Source organism: Scyliorhinus torazame, chromosome 15, assembly GCF_047496885.1.
Source record: "Scyliorhinus torazame isolate Kashiwa2021f chromosome 15, sScyTor2.1, whole genome shotgun sequence".
Lineage (NCBI taxonomy): Eukaryota > Metazoa > Chordata > Chondrichthyes > Carcharhiniformes > Scyliorhinidae > Scyliorhinus > Scyliorhinus torazame.
Genome location: NC_092721.1, coordinates 102,701,380 through 102,715,447, shown reverse-complemented (window position 1 = coordinate 102,715,447; position 14,068 = coordinate 102,701,380).

Genomic DNA, 14,068 nt, shown 5'->3' with positions numbered 1-14,068 from the left:
GTAAGTGACCAATTGTTTTTGCATCATGCCCATTGTCACAAACTGAATCCAAATACTATACTGGGAAGAGGAAAGCACTATCGTACACCTACGCTCGCAAACATTGGCACATGTATATCTGCAGTAGAAAGTTCACTCCCCTAAACCTTGACTACATTGTTCGGCACCTCAGCACTTCTACACATCTAGAGATGGTTAGCTTAACTTCATTAGTATAACTTTGAGTATGAGTATTTCACAGGTCCACACAACCAAATAGCTGACATGCTTGAACATACTATAACCGCGGTGTTAATGATGCAACAACTTGCTACATTGAAGACTACGTTATTATGATTCCAGACCAGACCCCAACAGTGGCGAGGATACTAGACCAGAACCCCAATAATTTTGTTTATTTGCAAGTCTGTGCAGAAAGAATGATTCGCTCAGGAATAATTGCATGAAGAAATCAGGTATAGTTATTTTTAAAATAAAACTTCATTATAACTACAATATTAAACTTTTTAACTTCACACCCAAAAAGAACAGCTTACAGTTTACACCTTAAACACTGCAACTCAATTTCCCATTAAACAACAAGAAAATAAACATACAGATCTCAATCTATCTTGCTGTGGGAGAAGTGTGGACTTAGCATCAGGCAGATCAGAAGGCAACTCCTCTCTCCAAAGCTTCTCCACCAACTGCCTCTCTAATACTTTCAAAACGTCTCTCTGCCTTCCTTGGCTCCACCCAGCAATGACCTCATCTCCCCAAGCTGAAAAACAACAAAGCACATTAACATCCCAGGGACTTCCCCAGGGAAACCGCTATGCCCAGAGTGAAAAACACATTTCTTCATCAATTTCACCTGCTGGCTGCTAAAACCACCCAGGTCCTGCACAATAGAATTACCTTGAACCAAACACATTATAACCCCAGGCGTTTAACCCATGAATCCAATTTTCCTAACATCTTCCAATCATTACAGTGCGTTCGTGATGATCTCACACCTGACTGTGAACCTTGCAGTATAGAGAGGAGTTGAAGACAGAATCAGCAGCGGACAGCTTGCTTTAGAAAGTCCACCTTGCAGAAGGTCTTACAAAATGGAAGAAGAATTGACCCCGTACTGCAGAGTGCGTTATGAACTTGCATTGTTTGATGACATACATATTGCACACAAAACTCGAATAGTTGTCCCAAAAGGGCTACAACAGCATGTATTGCAACTTTCCCATGAAGAACATCCGGGTGTTATTAAAATGAAACAACAATCCTGAGAAGCAGTCTGTACAGATACAGATCACAATGCAAAAACTTGGCTTCAACACGCAGTGAAAATTTGCTGAACTGTGTCCCACACCTTTACAATCTACCCCATGGCAACAACTCCAAATTTGGCGAAGTACAATCCGTCTCTTGGATTCAACATTTGTTTCAGATGAGCGATTGTGATGTTGATCATTTGCCTTATCAAGTTGATAACATAGAACCACAACCTTACATTTGTAGATTTGCGTAATCACCAGGCACCATCATATATCAAAGATTATTTCTGTACTTTGAGAAACAAGATAGGCTGAACTCTAAGAAATGACTTGATGTATGTATGTATTTCTGTTTTTTGGAATGATTTAGTTTAAAATAAAATATTTTGTTTTACAAGGGGGAAAAGGAGTAGTGTTCAGTTTGTTCTGTTTTTGATTATATGAGTCAATTTACCACTGATGCTCCTTCTGCGTGATTGGTTAGTCCTGGGTATATGGATAGATATAGCCACAATAGTAACAAAATGTCATCCATGACAATAAAGCTAATTTGCATTGAACGCTCCCTACCCTATTTGCTGGGGCCTGCCAGCCTGGCCTCCCATCAGCCCACCACCCCTCTCTCCCACTGTCTGGCCACATCCCCAACTGGCAGCCACACCAACTGTCCGACCTCCCCCATGACTGTCCATCCCACCCGACTGTCTGGTCCCCCTTGTCCTGCTCACTAACCATCTGCCTGCCATGACTGTCTGCCCCACAACTGTCCAAACTCCCATCTGAATATCCTGCCCTTCCACAATCACAATCACCCAACTTCCACCCACCCCTCAGCTATCTGACCGCCTCCCCAGGCTATGCAACCATCCCCCCCCCCACTGTCCATTTCGACCAGCTTTCTGAGTCACCCAGGAGCTCATCCGCTATCCCCCCCCCCCCCCCCCGCCCCGGGCCATCCCGACTGTTGAACCTCCCCACCCCATGGCTGTCTGACTCTTGTTGAGGCCATCTGACAACCACCCCTTCCCCTCCCCCCCTTCCCCGGCTGATCCACATCACTACCCCAGCTGTCTGACACCCCCAGCTGTCTGACCCGCTCCCCCAACCACCCACTGTCTGCTTCCCTTCCCTGACTGCTTGCTCCCCTGAGTGTCCGACTCCTCATTGACCGTCTGCCCCCCTTCCCTGGCTCCCATCTCCCCCTCGCTATCTGACATTCCCCTCTCACCACCCTTGTCACCCTGAGTGTTCTCCCACTTACCCCACCAAATTCTAGCCACTACCTCAGATACATAACTTCTCCCTGGCTGGACCTTTGAACTTATCTGATTTATGGCAGCTGGTGCCATTAAAAAAAGGGACATCACCTCCTTGCCTTCAATTCAGCAGCATTCGACTGAAGGGCTAAGGAGCTCACTGCTCGCACAGTTCTTTCCTAACCTGAATCAAAAGGTTGAACGGGACAGGATCAAAAAGATTACAGGGTAAAAACGTAGGAGGGGAGTGGCAATCTGACTCCGATTGCCACTCGGCGGACATTAGACATATTATATCCTCTCTTATCATTGAAGTGACTTCATGCTTAATCATTCAGGCTATTTCTCCCAACCATTTCTTTTCCTATCTTTCCTGTAGACCTTAAGACAGTGTATATTTAGTTCCAAGTCTTGACCATCTTGCAATTATGTCTCCTTCGTAGTTACAATGCAATACATATCCTCCAAGTTGAATATAGGCCTGCAGTTTATTCAAATTGTTTCTTATAGTCCATGTGCTTTTGTAAAAAAATGTTTATTTGGGCCACGCAACCTAACCTAACCTTAATGTTATGTAATGCCCCCTTGTTCTGAACTCTCCCATCAGGGCAAATAATGGGAAGAATCGAGTGAACCCAGGAGCAGGAAGGGAGGGTGGGAGGCAAAATATCAGCTTTCAGACGGCATGATGAAAGTTGGGAAATAAATTGCTGACAGATTGAAGGCAGATCGTGATTGCCGAGGGCAAGCAGTGGGATCCTGTTCTTAATGTATCAGCATTTCATGCATATTCATTAAAATGCATGGTCTCCAGATTAAATTGTACCTTTGCGATTAAATCAGCAGCAAACGGGAAACCCATGCCTTCAGATTCACAACTGGTGAAAGGTGACATGTAGCAGGTAACATATTCTTCCTAATGGATTTGAAGTGATAGGAGCAGCTTTTTTTTGTGTGGGGTTATCTGTTGCACAAGAGGAGAGGAGGCTGAGTTGTTGCATTGAGCTCGAGTGAAGGCTTTGCAGTCAAATTGGGCTAGTCAAGTTGTGGGGTCGAGTTCAGATTATGGCTGTCCTAAAAAAGGTTGGGTGGTCAGAGGGAGGGAGTTGGATGACAGAGGGAAAGCCAATCTCTACCAAAGACACGCAAGCATGATAAGAGAGACAATGGTGAGGCTGAGAGAGTCGAAGGTAACTGAGGTATGTCAAGGGTGAGGGGGGGTTGAGAATGGCAGTTTCACAGGTTGAGGGTGACAGGAGGGGGAAAGGTGCAAGGTTGATGGTTGCAGGGCTAGGGTGATGGCAGCGTGATAGGTGGAGATGGGGTGGCAGCAGTTCAAGTTCAAAATGCTCCTCTCAGACAGACAGAATGATGCTGCTGGCTTTCAGGGAGTGGATTCCTGTCTGCATACTATTTAAATATGGCGCCCATACCTTCAACTCGCATGAGGTAACAGCAGAGTCTGCCTGCCCCCACTGCACAATTGATGGTGTCAAACTGTCTGTAGCTAATTGGCTGGCCATCAGGTGGTTACACATGGTCAGTCATCCCACCTCCAAGCAGAGGTCCTGTTCACTTCCAGTCCTGCGATCAAAACACACACTGATGCAACAAGATTACACCTATTGTCTCTCACTCTGCTGTATCTAATCCTTTAATCACCTTAACCACTTCAATTAGATACCCCCATTAATCTTATACGCTCAAGGGAATGGAAACAGAGGTTGGCATCGTCCGCTTGACCAGCAGTTGCCAGCCTGGCAGATGGGGAACTTAATTTGGTGTAAGGCCAAAAATCAGTTTGCTGTCATTGGGATGAATCTTTGGAATTCTATTCTTGGGACTTTAAGGTTTGATAAAAGGCGGGTCGCGCTGCCACACAATGTCAGGAAGTTCTTTTACATGCATTAGCATAGGGGCGGTACGGTGGCGCAGTGGACCTGGGTTTGATCCCGGCCTGAGTCACTGTCCGTGTGGAGTTTGCACATTCTCCCCGTGTCTGCGTGGGTCTCACTCCCACAATGCAAAGATGTGCAGGTTAGGTGAATTGGCCACGCTAAATTGGCCCCTTAACTGGAAAAAAAGAATTGGGTACTTTAAAATTTTTAAAGATTTTAAAAAAACATACATTGTCATGTCGTGTTATTAAAAGGCCACCTTTCCAGAATTAAGTTGCCCTACAAAATTCAATTTCCCACCAGTGAGAATGTAGAATGCTTAGTTTACAATTGCACGTAAGTGGTTTGCAACTGGCAAGGTAGACTTCTTTCATGAGTTATACTGCAATGTCTTTCTTGGGGAGCGTATGTAAATGTCAGTCTATGCTGGGTGGTGTCAGTGCACATTGCATGGTGGATGACCAAGGAAGGGAGGAAGAATTAGTGGGGAAGATTGGAGCAGTGATCAAGCAAAGGTTAAGTGCAGGCTGTCCTTTAAATATGACGCTCGGATCATCAACCACATGGGATAACGGTGGGGATGGTGACTTCCTGCCTATCCATACCATGAGAATTGGTAAGCTCGTGTGATTGAGCTTGCCAATGCAAAATCACCCCTACTTCTGCACTCGCCACCAAACGCCGACTTCAGAGCAGAGGTTTCCGCCCATAATGTATGCAATCTGTCTTCATAATTGAACCCTTTAGCTCTTGTATCACTCTTGTGAATTTTTCATTCCTGAGATGCAGAATGAATTATTCCAGGTAGGATCTAATCCTGCTAGCTCTATCAAAGAACCAACATAAACATATAGCCTCCTTCTGTGCTGTATGATTATGAATCTTTGATTCTATGTCAAAACTTCTCAGTTATAGTTAAATTTCAAGGTTATGCATGATAAAAACTTTTGGATATTTATTTGGATATTTATGCAGTGCATTCATCCATTCACTTTCCCAATCCAAAGTCTGTCATCTCATAACACCAGAGTGTTATGATCCCAGCTATGAAAATACTGGACAAGCTGGATATTAGTTCAGAGCTAGCTTGATAGACCGTAATCATGAAAAAAAAATATAATGCATGGAAGAACCAAGGATAAGGGAATAAATGGCAGGACTCCAAGATTAAATTAGAACACGAAAATAATCTTTGCTATATAAACTTGAACAAAACAAACACTAGCTATAATAACTAAACAGTTATACTGAACAAATAAGATAATGAAACTAAACAATATGAGCTCAGACCTTAAACTCTATCCAACATGTTTAACCTAGCTTAACCCACAATGCTTTCATTGTGGCTTTCACTCTGATAGGCTTTTTAAAAATATTAATTTATGGGATGTGGGTATCACTGGCTAGGTCAACATTTATTGCCCTTCCCAATTTCCCTTGAGAAGGTGGTGGTGAGCTGCCTTCTTGAACTGCTGCAATCCCTGTGATGTAGGTATACCCGCAGTATGTTTAGAGAGGGAATTCCAGGATCTTGACACTGCAACAGTGAAGGAATGGTGATATATTTCTAAGTCAGAATGGTGAGTGGTTTACAGGGAAACAGAATTTACAGTGTAGAAGGAGGCCATTCAGCCCATCGGGTCTATACCAGCCCTTGAAAGAGCACCATACCTTTTTAAAAAATATATAATTTATTCAAAATTTTTGGCCAACCATAACAGTACATTGTGTATCTTTTACACAGTAATATAACAATATAAATAACAATGGCCAGTTTTTTAAAAAATATATATTTTATTGAAATTTTTTTCCAAACAACAATTTTTCCCTCTTACAAAGCAAACGAAACAATAACAAAACAGAAATTTTTAACAATACACAGGTAACAAAACTCCATTGTCTATTGACATAAACTAAACTAACCCCCCCCTCCCCCTGGGTTGCTGCTGCTGGTCATCTGTCTTCCCTCTAACGTTCCCCTAGGTAGTCGGGAAATGGCTGCCACTGCCTGGTGAACCCTTGAGCCGATCCTCTCAGGGCAAACTTTATCTACTCCAGTTTAATGAACCCCGCCATATCATTTACCCAGGCCTCCAGTCCGGGGGGTTTCGCCTCCTTCCACATGAGTAGGATCCTGCGCCGGGCTACTAGGGACGCAAAGGCCACAACATCGGCCTCTTACGCCTCCTGCACTCCCGGCTCTTCCGCAACTGCAAATAGAGCTAACCCCCAGCCTGGTTTGACCCGGGCCTTCACCACCTGCGAAATCACTCCCTTCCAATACCCTTCCAGTGCCGGGCACGCCCAAAACATATGTGCGTGGTCTGCCGGGCTCCCGCCACACCTCCCACATTTGTCCTCCACTCCAAAGAACCTGCTCGATCTTGCCCCCGTTATGTGTGCTCTATGTAGCACCTTAAATTGAATCAGGCTAAGCCTGGCGCATGAGGAAGAGGAATTTACCCTGCTTAGGGCATCAGCCCACATACCCTCCTCTATCTCCTCCCCTAATTCTTCTTCCCACTTTCCTTTTAGTTCGCCCACCGACTCCTCCCCCTCTTCCCTCATCTCTCTATAAATCTCTGACACCTTGCCCTCTCCGACCCACACCCCTGAAAGCACCCTGTCCTGTATCCCCTGTGTCGGGAGCAACGGAAATTCCCTCACCTGTTGTCTAGTAAACGCCCTCACCTGCATATATCGCAAGAAATTTCCCCGGGGCAACTTATACTTTTCCTCCAATGCTCCCAAGCTCGCAAAAGTCCCATCTATAAATAAATCTCCCACCTTCCTAATTCCCAACTGGTACCAGCTCTGAAATCCTCCATCCATTCTTCCTGGGGCGAACCTATGGTTGTTCCTGATAGGGGACCCCACCAGGGCTCCCCGCACCCCTCTCTGTCGCCTCCACTGTCCCCAGATATTCAGTGTTGCCGCCACCACCGGGTTCGTGGTAAACTTTTTAGGTGAGAACGGTAGCGGCGCCGTCACCAGCGCCTCTAAACTCGCCCCTTTACAGGACTTTCTCTCCAGTCTTTTCCACGCCGCTCCCTCACCCTCCATCATCCATCTACGTATCATTGCCACATTGGCGGCCCAATAGTAATCACCCAAGTTCGGTAGTGCCAGTCCTCCTCTGTCCCTACTACGCTGAAGGAACCCCCTCCTTACTCTCGGAACTTTCCCTGCCCACACGAAGCTCGTGATGCTCCTATCTATTTTATTAAAAAAGGTCTTGGTGATTAGTATAGGGAGACATTGAAATACAAATAAGAACCTCGGGAGGACCATCATCTTAATTGCTTGCACCCTGCCCGCCAGCGATAGAGGCTGCATGTCCCACCTCTTGAAGTCCTCCTCCATTTGTTCCACCAGCCGTGTCAGATTAAGTCTGTGCAAGGTTCCCCAGCTCCTAGCGATCTGAATCCCCAGGTATCGGAAGTTTCTTTCCACTTTCCTTAGCGGCAAGCCTTCTATCTCTCTACTCTGGTCCCCTGGATGTATCACAAATAATTCACTCTTCCCCATGTTTAGCCTATACCCCGAGAATTCCCCGAACCCCCTCCAAATTTGCATAACCTCTATCATCCCCCCCGCTGGGTCCGACACGTATAACAATAGGTCATCTGCGTATAACGAGACTCGGTGTTCTTCTCCCCCTCTAATCACCCCTCTCAATTTCCTGGAGTCTCTCAACGCCATGGCCAGAGGTTCAATTGCCAACGCGAACAACAATGGAGACAGCGGGCATCCCTGTCTTGTTCCCCTATATAATCGGAAATACTCCGATCTATGTCGACCTGTAACTACGCTTGCCGTTGGAGCCCCATAAAGAAGTCTAACCCAGCTAATAAACCCGTTCCCAAACCCAAACCTCCTTAACACTTCCCATAAATACTCCCACTCCACCCTATCAAATGCCTTCTCTGCGTCCACTGCCGCCACTATCTCTGCCTCCCCCTCCACTGGGGGAATGGCCAGTTTTTTAAACAAGAAATAAATAATATATAAACAACATCAAAATTAAAAAACAAAACTAAATGGCAACTGCCTTGTCCCAAATAAATACTCTCCAAAAATACAATTCAGCAGTCCAGTATACAATTACCTATAACAACAACCTATACATATTATACTTATACACTAACATCCCTGAGAGTCCTTCTGGTTCATGTGGGTGTGATTCGCTGGGCTTCTCGAGCATCTCGCACACCTATCCTCTACTCCAAAAAATTTACTGAGCCGTGCTCCAGTCATATGTGCCCTGTGTAACACCTTAAATTGTATCAGGCTTAGCCTGGCACACGAGGACGATGAGTTTACCCTACTTAGGGCATCAGCCCACAGCCCCTCCTCAATCTCCTCCCCCAGCTCTTCTTCCCATTTCCCTTTCAGCTCATCTACCATAATCTCCCCCTCATCCCACATTTCCCTATATATGTCTGATACCTTACCGTCCCCCGCCCATGTCTTTGAGATCACTCTGTCCTGCACCTCCTGCGTCAGGAGCTGCGGGAATTCCCTCACGTGTTGCCTCGCAAAAGCCCTCAGTTGCATATACCGGAATGCATTCCCTTGGGGCAACCCATATTTTTCGGTCAGCGCTCCCAGACTTGCAAACGTCCCATCTACAAACAGATCTCTCAATTGTGTTACTCCTGCTCTTTGCCATGTTCCAAATCCCCCATCCATTCTCCCCGGAGCAAACCTATGGTTATTTCTTATCGGGGACCACACCGAGGCTCCCGTCTTTCCCCTATGCCGTCTCCACTGCCCCCAAATTTTCAGAGTAGCCACCACCACCGGGCTTGTGGTGTATTTCTTCGGTGAGAACGGCAGCGGCGCCGTCACCATAGCTTGTAGGCTAGTCCCCCTGCAGGACGCCCTCTCCAATCTCTTCCACCCCGCTCCCTCCTCTTCTCCCATCCACTTACACACCATTGAGATATTGGCGGCCCAGTAGTACTCACTTAGGCTCGGTAGTGCCAGCCCCCCCCTATCCCTACTATGCTGCAAAAATCCCTTCCTCACTCTCGGGGTCTTCCCGGCCCACACAAAACTCATGATACTCTTCTCAATCCTTTTGAAAAAAGCCTTCGCGATCACCACCGGGAGGCACTGAAACACAAAGAGGAATCTCGGGAGGACCACCATTTTAACCGCCTGCACCCTCCCTGCCAGTGACAGGGATACCATATCCCATCTCTTGAAGTCCTCCTCCATCTGTTCCACCAACCGCGTTAAATTTAACCTATGCAATGTACCCCAATTCTTGGCTATCTGGATCCCCAAGTAGCGAAAGTCCCTTGTTACCTTCCTCAGCGGTAAGTCCTCTATTTCTCTGCTCTGCTCCCCTGGATGCACCACAAACAACTCACTTTTCCCCATGTTCGGTTTATATCCTGAAAATTCTCCAAACTCCCCAAGTATCCACATTATCTCTGGCATCCCCTCCGCCGGGTCCGCCACATACAACAACAAATCGTTCGCATACAGAGATACCCGGTGTTCTTCTCCTCCCCTGAGTACTCCCCTCCACTTCCTGGAACCCCTCAATGCTATTGCCAGGGGCTCAATCGCCAGTGCAAACAATAATGGGGACAGAGGACATCCCTGCCTCATCCCTCTATGGAGCCGAAAATATGCAGATCCCCGTCCATTCGTGACCACGCTCGCCATCGGGGCCCTATACAGCAGCTGTACCCATCTAATATACTCATCTCCAAAGCCAAATCTCCTCAACACCTCCCACAAATAATCCCACTCCACCCTATCAAATGCTTTCTCGGCATCCATCGCCACCACTATCTCCGCTTCCCCCTCTGGTGGGGGCATCATCATTACCCCTAGCAGCCTCCGTATATTCGTATTCAGCTGTCTCCCCTTCACAAACCCAGTTTGGTCCTCATGGACCACCCCCAGGACACAATCCTCTATCCTCATTGCCATTACCTTGGCCAGAATCTTAGCGTCTACGTTCAGGAGGGAAATAGGCCTATAGGACCCGCATTGCAGCGGGTCTTTTTCCTTCTTTAGGAGAAGCGATATCGTTGCCTCTGACATAGTCGGGGGCAGCTGTCCCCTTTCCCTCGCCTCATTAAAGGTTCTCATCAGTAGCGGGGCGAGCAAGTCCACATATTTCCTGTAAAATTCAACTGGGAATCCACCCGGTCCCGGGGCCTTCCCCGCCTGCATGCTCCTAATTCCTTTCACTACTTCCTCCATTTCGATCTGTGCTCCCAGTCCCACCCTCTCCTGCTCCTCCACCTTAGGAAATTCCAGCTGGTCCAGAAAACACATCATTCTCTCCTTCCCATCCGGGGGCTGAGCTTCATATAATCTATCATAGAATGCCTTGAACACTCCATTCACTCTCTCCGCTCCCCGCTCCATCTCTCCCTCCTCATCCCTCACTCCCCCTATTTCCCTCGCTGCTCCCCTTTTCCTCAATTGGTGGGCCAGCAACCTGCTCGCCTTCTCCCCATATTCGTACTGTACACCCTGTGCCTTCCTCCACTGTGCCTCTGCAGTACCCGTTGTCAGCAAATCAAATTCTACGTGTAGCCTTTGCCTTTCCCTGTACAGTCCCTCCTCCGGTGCCTCCGCATATTGCCTGTCCACCCTCAGAAGTTCTTGCAGCAACCGCTCCCGTTCCCTACTCTCCTGCTTTCCTTTATGTGCCCTGATTGATATCAGCTCCCCTCTAACCACTGCCTTCAGCGCCTCCCAGACCACTCCCACCTGGACCTCCCCATTATCATTGCGTTCCAAGTACTTTTCAATACACCCCCTCACCCTTAGACACACCCCCTCATCCGCCATTAGTTCCATGTCCATTCTCCAGGGTGGACGCCGTTCTTTTTCCTCCCCTATCTCCAAGTCCACCCAGTGTGGAGCGTGATCCGAAATAGCTATAGCCGTATACTCCGCCCCCCTCACCTTCGGGATCAACGCCCTTCCCAAAACAAAAAAGTCTATTCGCGAATAAACTTTGTGGACATAGGAGAAAAATGAAAACTCCTTACTCCTAGGTCTGCTAAATCTCCATGGGTCTACTCCTCCCATCTGCTCCATAAAGTCTTTAAGCACCTTGGCTGCTGCCGGCCTCCTTCCAGTCCTGGACCTCGATCTGTCCAGCCCTGGTTCCAGCACCGTGTTAAAATCTCCACCCATTACCAACTTCCCCACCTCTAGGTCCGGGATACGTCCTAACATGTGCCTCATAAAGTTGGCATCATCCCAGTTCGGGGCATATACGTTCACTAAGACCACCGCCTCCCCCTGTAATTTGCCACTCACCATCACGTATCTGCCCCCACTATCCGCCACCATGGTCTTTGCCTCAAACATTACCCGCTTCCCCACTAGTATAGCCACCCCCCTGTTTTTCGCATCTAGACCCGAATGAAACACCTGCCCCACCCATCCTTTGCGTAGTCTAACCTGGTCTATCAGTTTCAAATGCGTCTCCTGTAACATAACCACATCTGCCTTAAGTTTCTTAAGGTGTGCGAGTACCCGTGCCCTCTTTATCGGCCCGTTCAGCCCTCTCACATTCCACGTGATCAGCCGGGTTGGGGGGCTCTTTACCCCCCCCCTTGTTGATTAGCCATCCCCTTTTATCCAGCTCCTCACCCGGTTCCCACGCAGCTGTGTCCCCCCCAGGCGGTGCCCTTCCGCCACGCCCACCCCACCCCATACCAGCTTCCCCTTCTCCCCAGCAGCAGCAACCCAGTAAATCCCCCCTCCCACCCCCCCGCTAGATCCCCCTCTAGCGTAGTTACACCCCCCATGTTGCTCCCAGAAGTCAGCAAACTCTGGCCGACCTCGGCTTCCCCCCGTGACCTCGGCTCGCACCGTGCGACGCCCCCTCCTTCCTGCTTCCCTATTCCCGCCATAATTATCATAGCGCGGGAACAAAGCCCGCGCTTCCCTTTTGGCCCCGCCCCCAATGGCCAACGCCCCCAGCTCCTCCACCTCCCTTCCTCCCTCCCCCACAACCTGTGGAAGAGAGAAAAGTTACCGGGTCGCAGGATTCACAACCTAAAAATCATCTCTCCCCCCTTTTTCCCCCCTCTTCGCCCCCCATATTCGCTCCACCACTTTTTCTCAAACGTTCTTTTTTAATAACCCGCTTATTCCAATTTCTCTTCAACAATAAATGTCCCCGCCTCATCCGCCGTTTCAAAGTAGTGGTGCTTCCCTTGATATGTGACCCACAGTCTTGCCGGCTGCAGCATTCCAAATTTTATCTTCTTTTTATGAAGCACCGCCTTGGCCCGATTAAAGCTCGCCCTCCTTCTCGCCACCTCCGCACTCCAGTCTTGATATACGCGGATCACCGCGTTCTCCCACCTACTGCTCCGCGTTTTCTTTGCCCATCTGAGGACCATCTCTCTGTCCTTAAAACAGAGGAATCTCACCACTATGGCTCTGGGAATTTCTCCTGTTCTCGGTCCTCGCGCCATCACTCGGTATGCTCCCTCCACCTCCAATGGACCCGTCGGGGCCTCCGCTCCCATTAACGAGTGCAGCATCGTGCTCACATATGCCCCGGCGTCCGCCCCTTCTGCACCTTCAGGAAGACCAAGAATCCTTAAATTCTTCCTCCTCGCATTATTCTCCAGCACCTCCAGCCTTTCCACACATCGTTTATGGTGTGCCTCGTGCATCTCCGTCTTCACCACCAGGCCCTGTATATCGTCCTCGTTCTCGGCAGCCTTTGCCTTCACGACCCGAAGCTCCCGCTCCTGGGTCTTTTGCTCATCTTTTAGCCCTTCAATCGCCTGTAATATCGGGGCCAACAGCTCCTTCTTCATCTCCTTTTTAAGCTCTTCCACGCAGCGTTTCAAAAACTCGTGTTGTTCAGGGCCCCATATTAAACTGCCACCTTCCGACGCCATCTTAGTTTTTGCTTGCCTTCCTTGCCGCTGCTCTAAAGGATCCACCGCAATCCGGCCACTTTCCTCTCCTTTTTCCATCCGTATTTAGGGGGGATTCCCTTCTGGTTTACCGCACAGTACTTTTAGCCGTTAAAATTGCCGTTGGGGCTCTTATTAAGAGCCCAAAAGTCCGTTCCACCGGGAGCTGCCGAAACGTGCGACTCAGCTGGTCATCGCCGCACCCGGAAGTCAAAAGAGCGTCATACTTAAGCACACGCCTCCAACCTATCCTGTAACCCAGTAACCCACCTCACCCTTTGGACACTAAGGGACAATTTAGCTTGGCCAATCCACCTAAACTCCACATCTTTAGACTATGGGAGGAAACCGGAGCACCCGGAAGAAGCCCAGGCAGACACAGGGAAAAAGTGCAAACTCCACACAGATAGTCACCTGAGGCGGGAATTGAACCTGGGACCCTGGAGCTGTGAGGCAGCAGCTCTAACCACTGTGCCACCGTGCCACCATGGAGGGGAACTTCTAAATGGTGGTGTGTCCATGTATCTGCTGCCCTTGTCCTTCGAGGCGGTAGTGGTCGTGGGTTTGGAGGGTGCTGCCTCAGAAGCCTTGGTGAATATCTGCAGTGCGTATTATAGATAGTACACACTGCTCCACTGTTTGTTGGTGGTGGAGGGGTTAAATGTTTTAGAAGCCATGGCAATCAAACAGGCAGCTTTCTCCTAGATGGTGTTGAACTTCTTCAATGTTGTTGGAGCTGC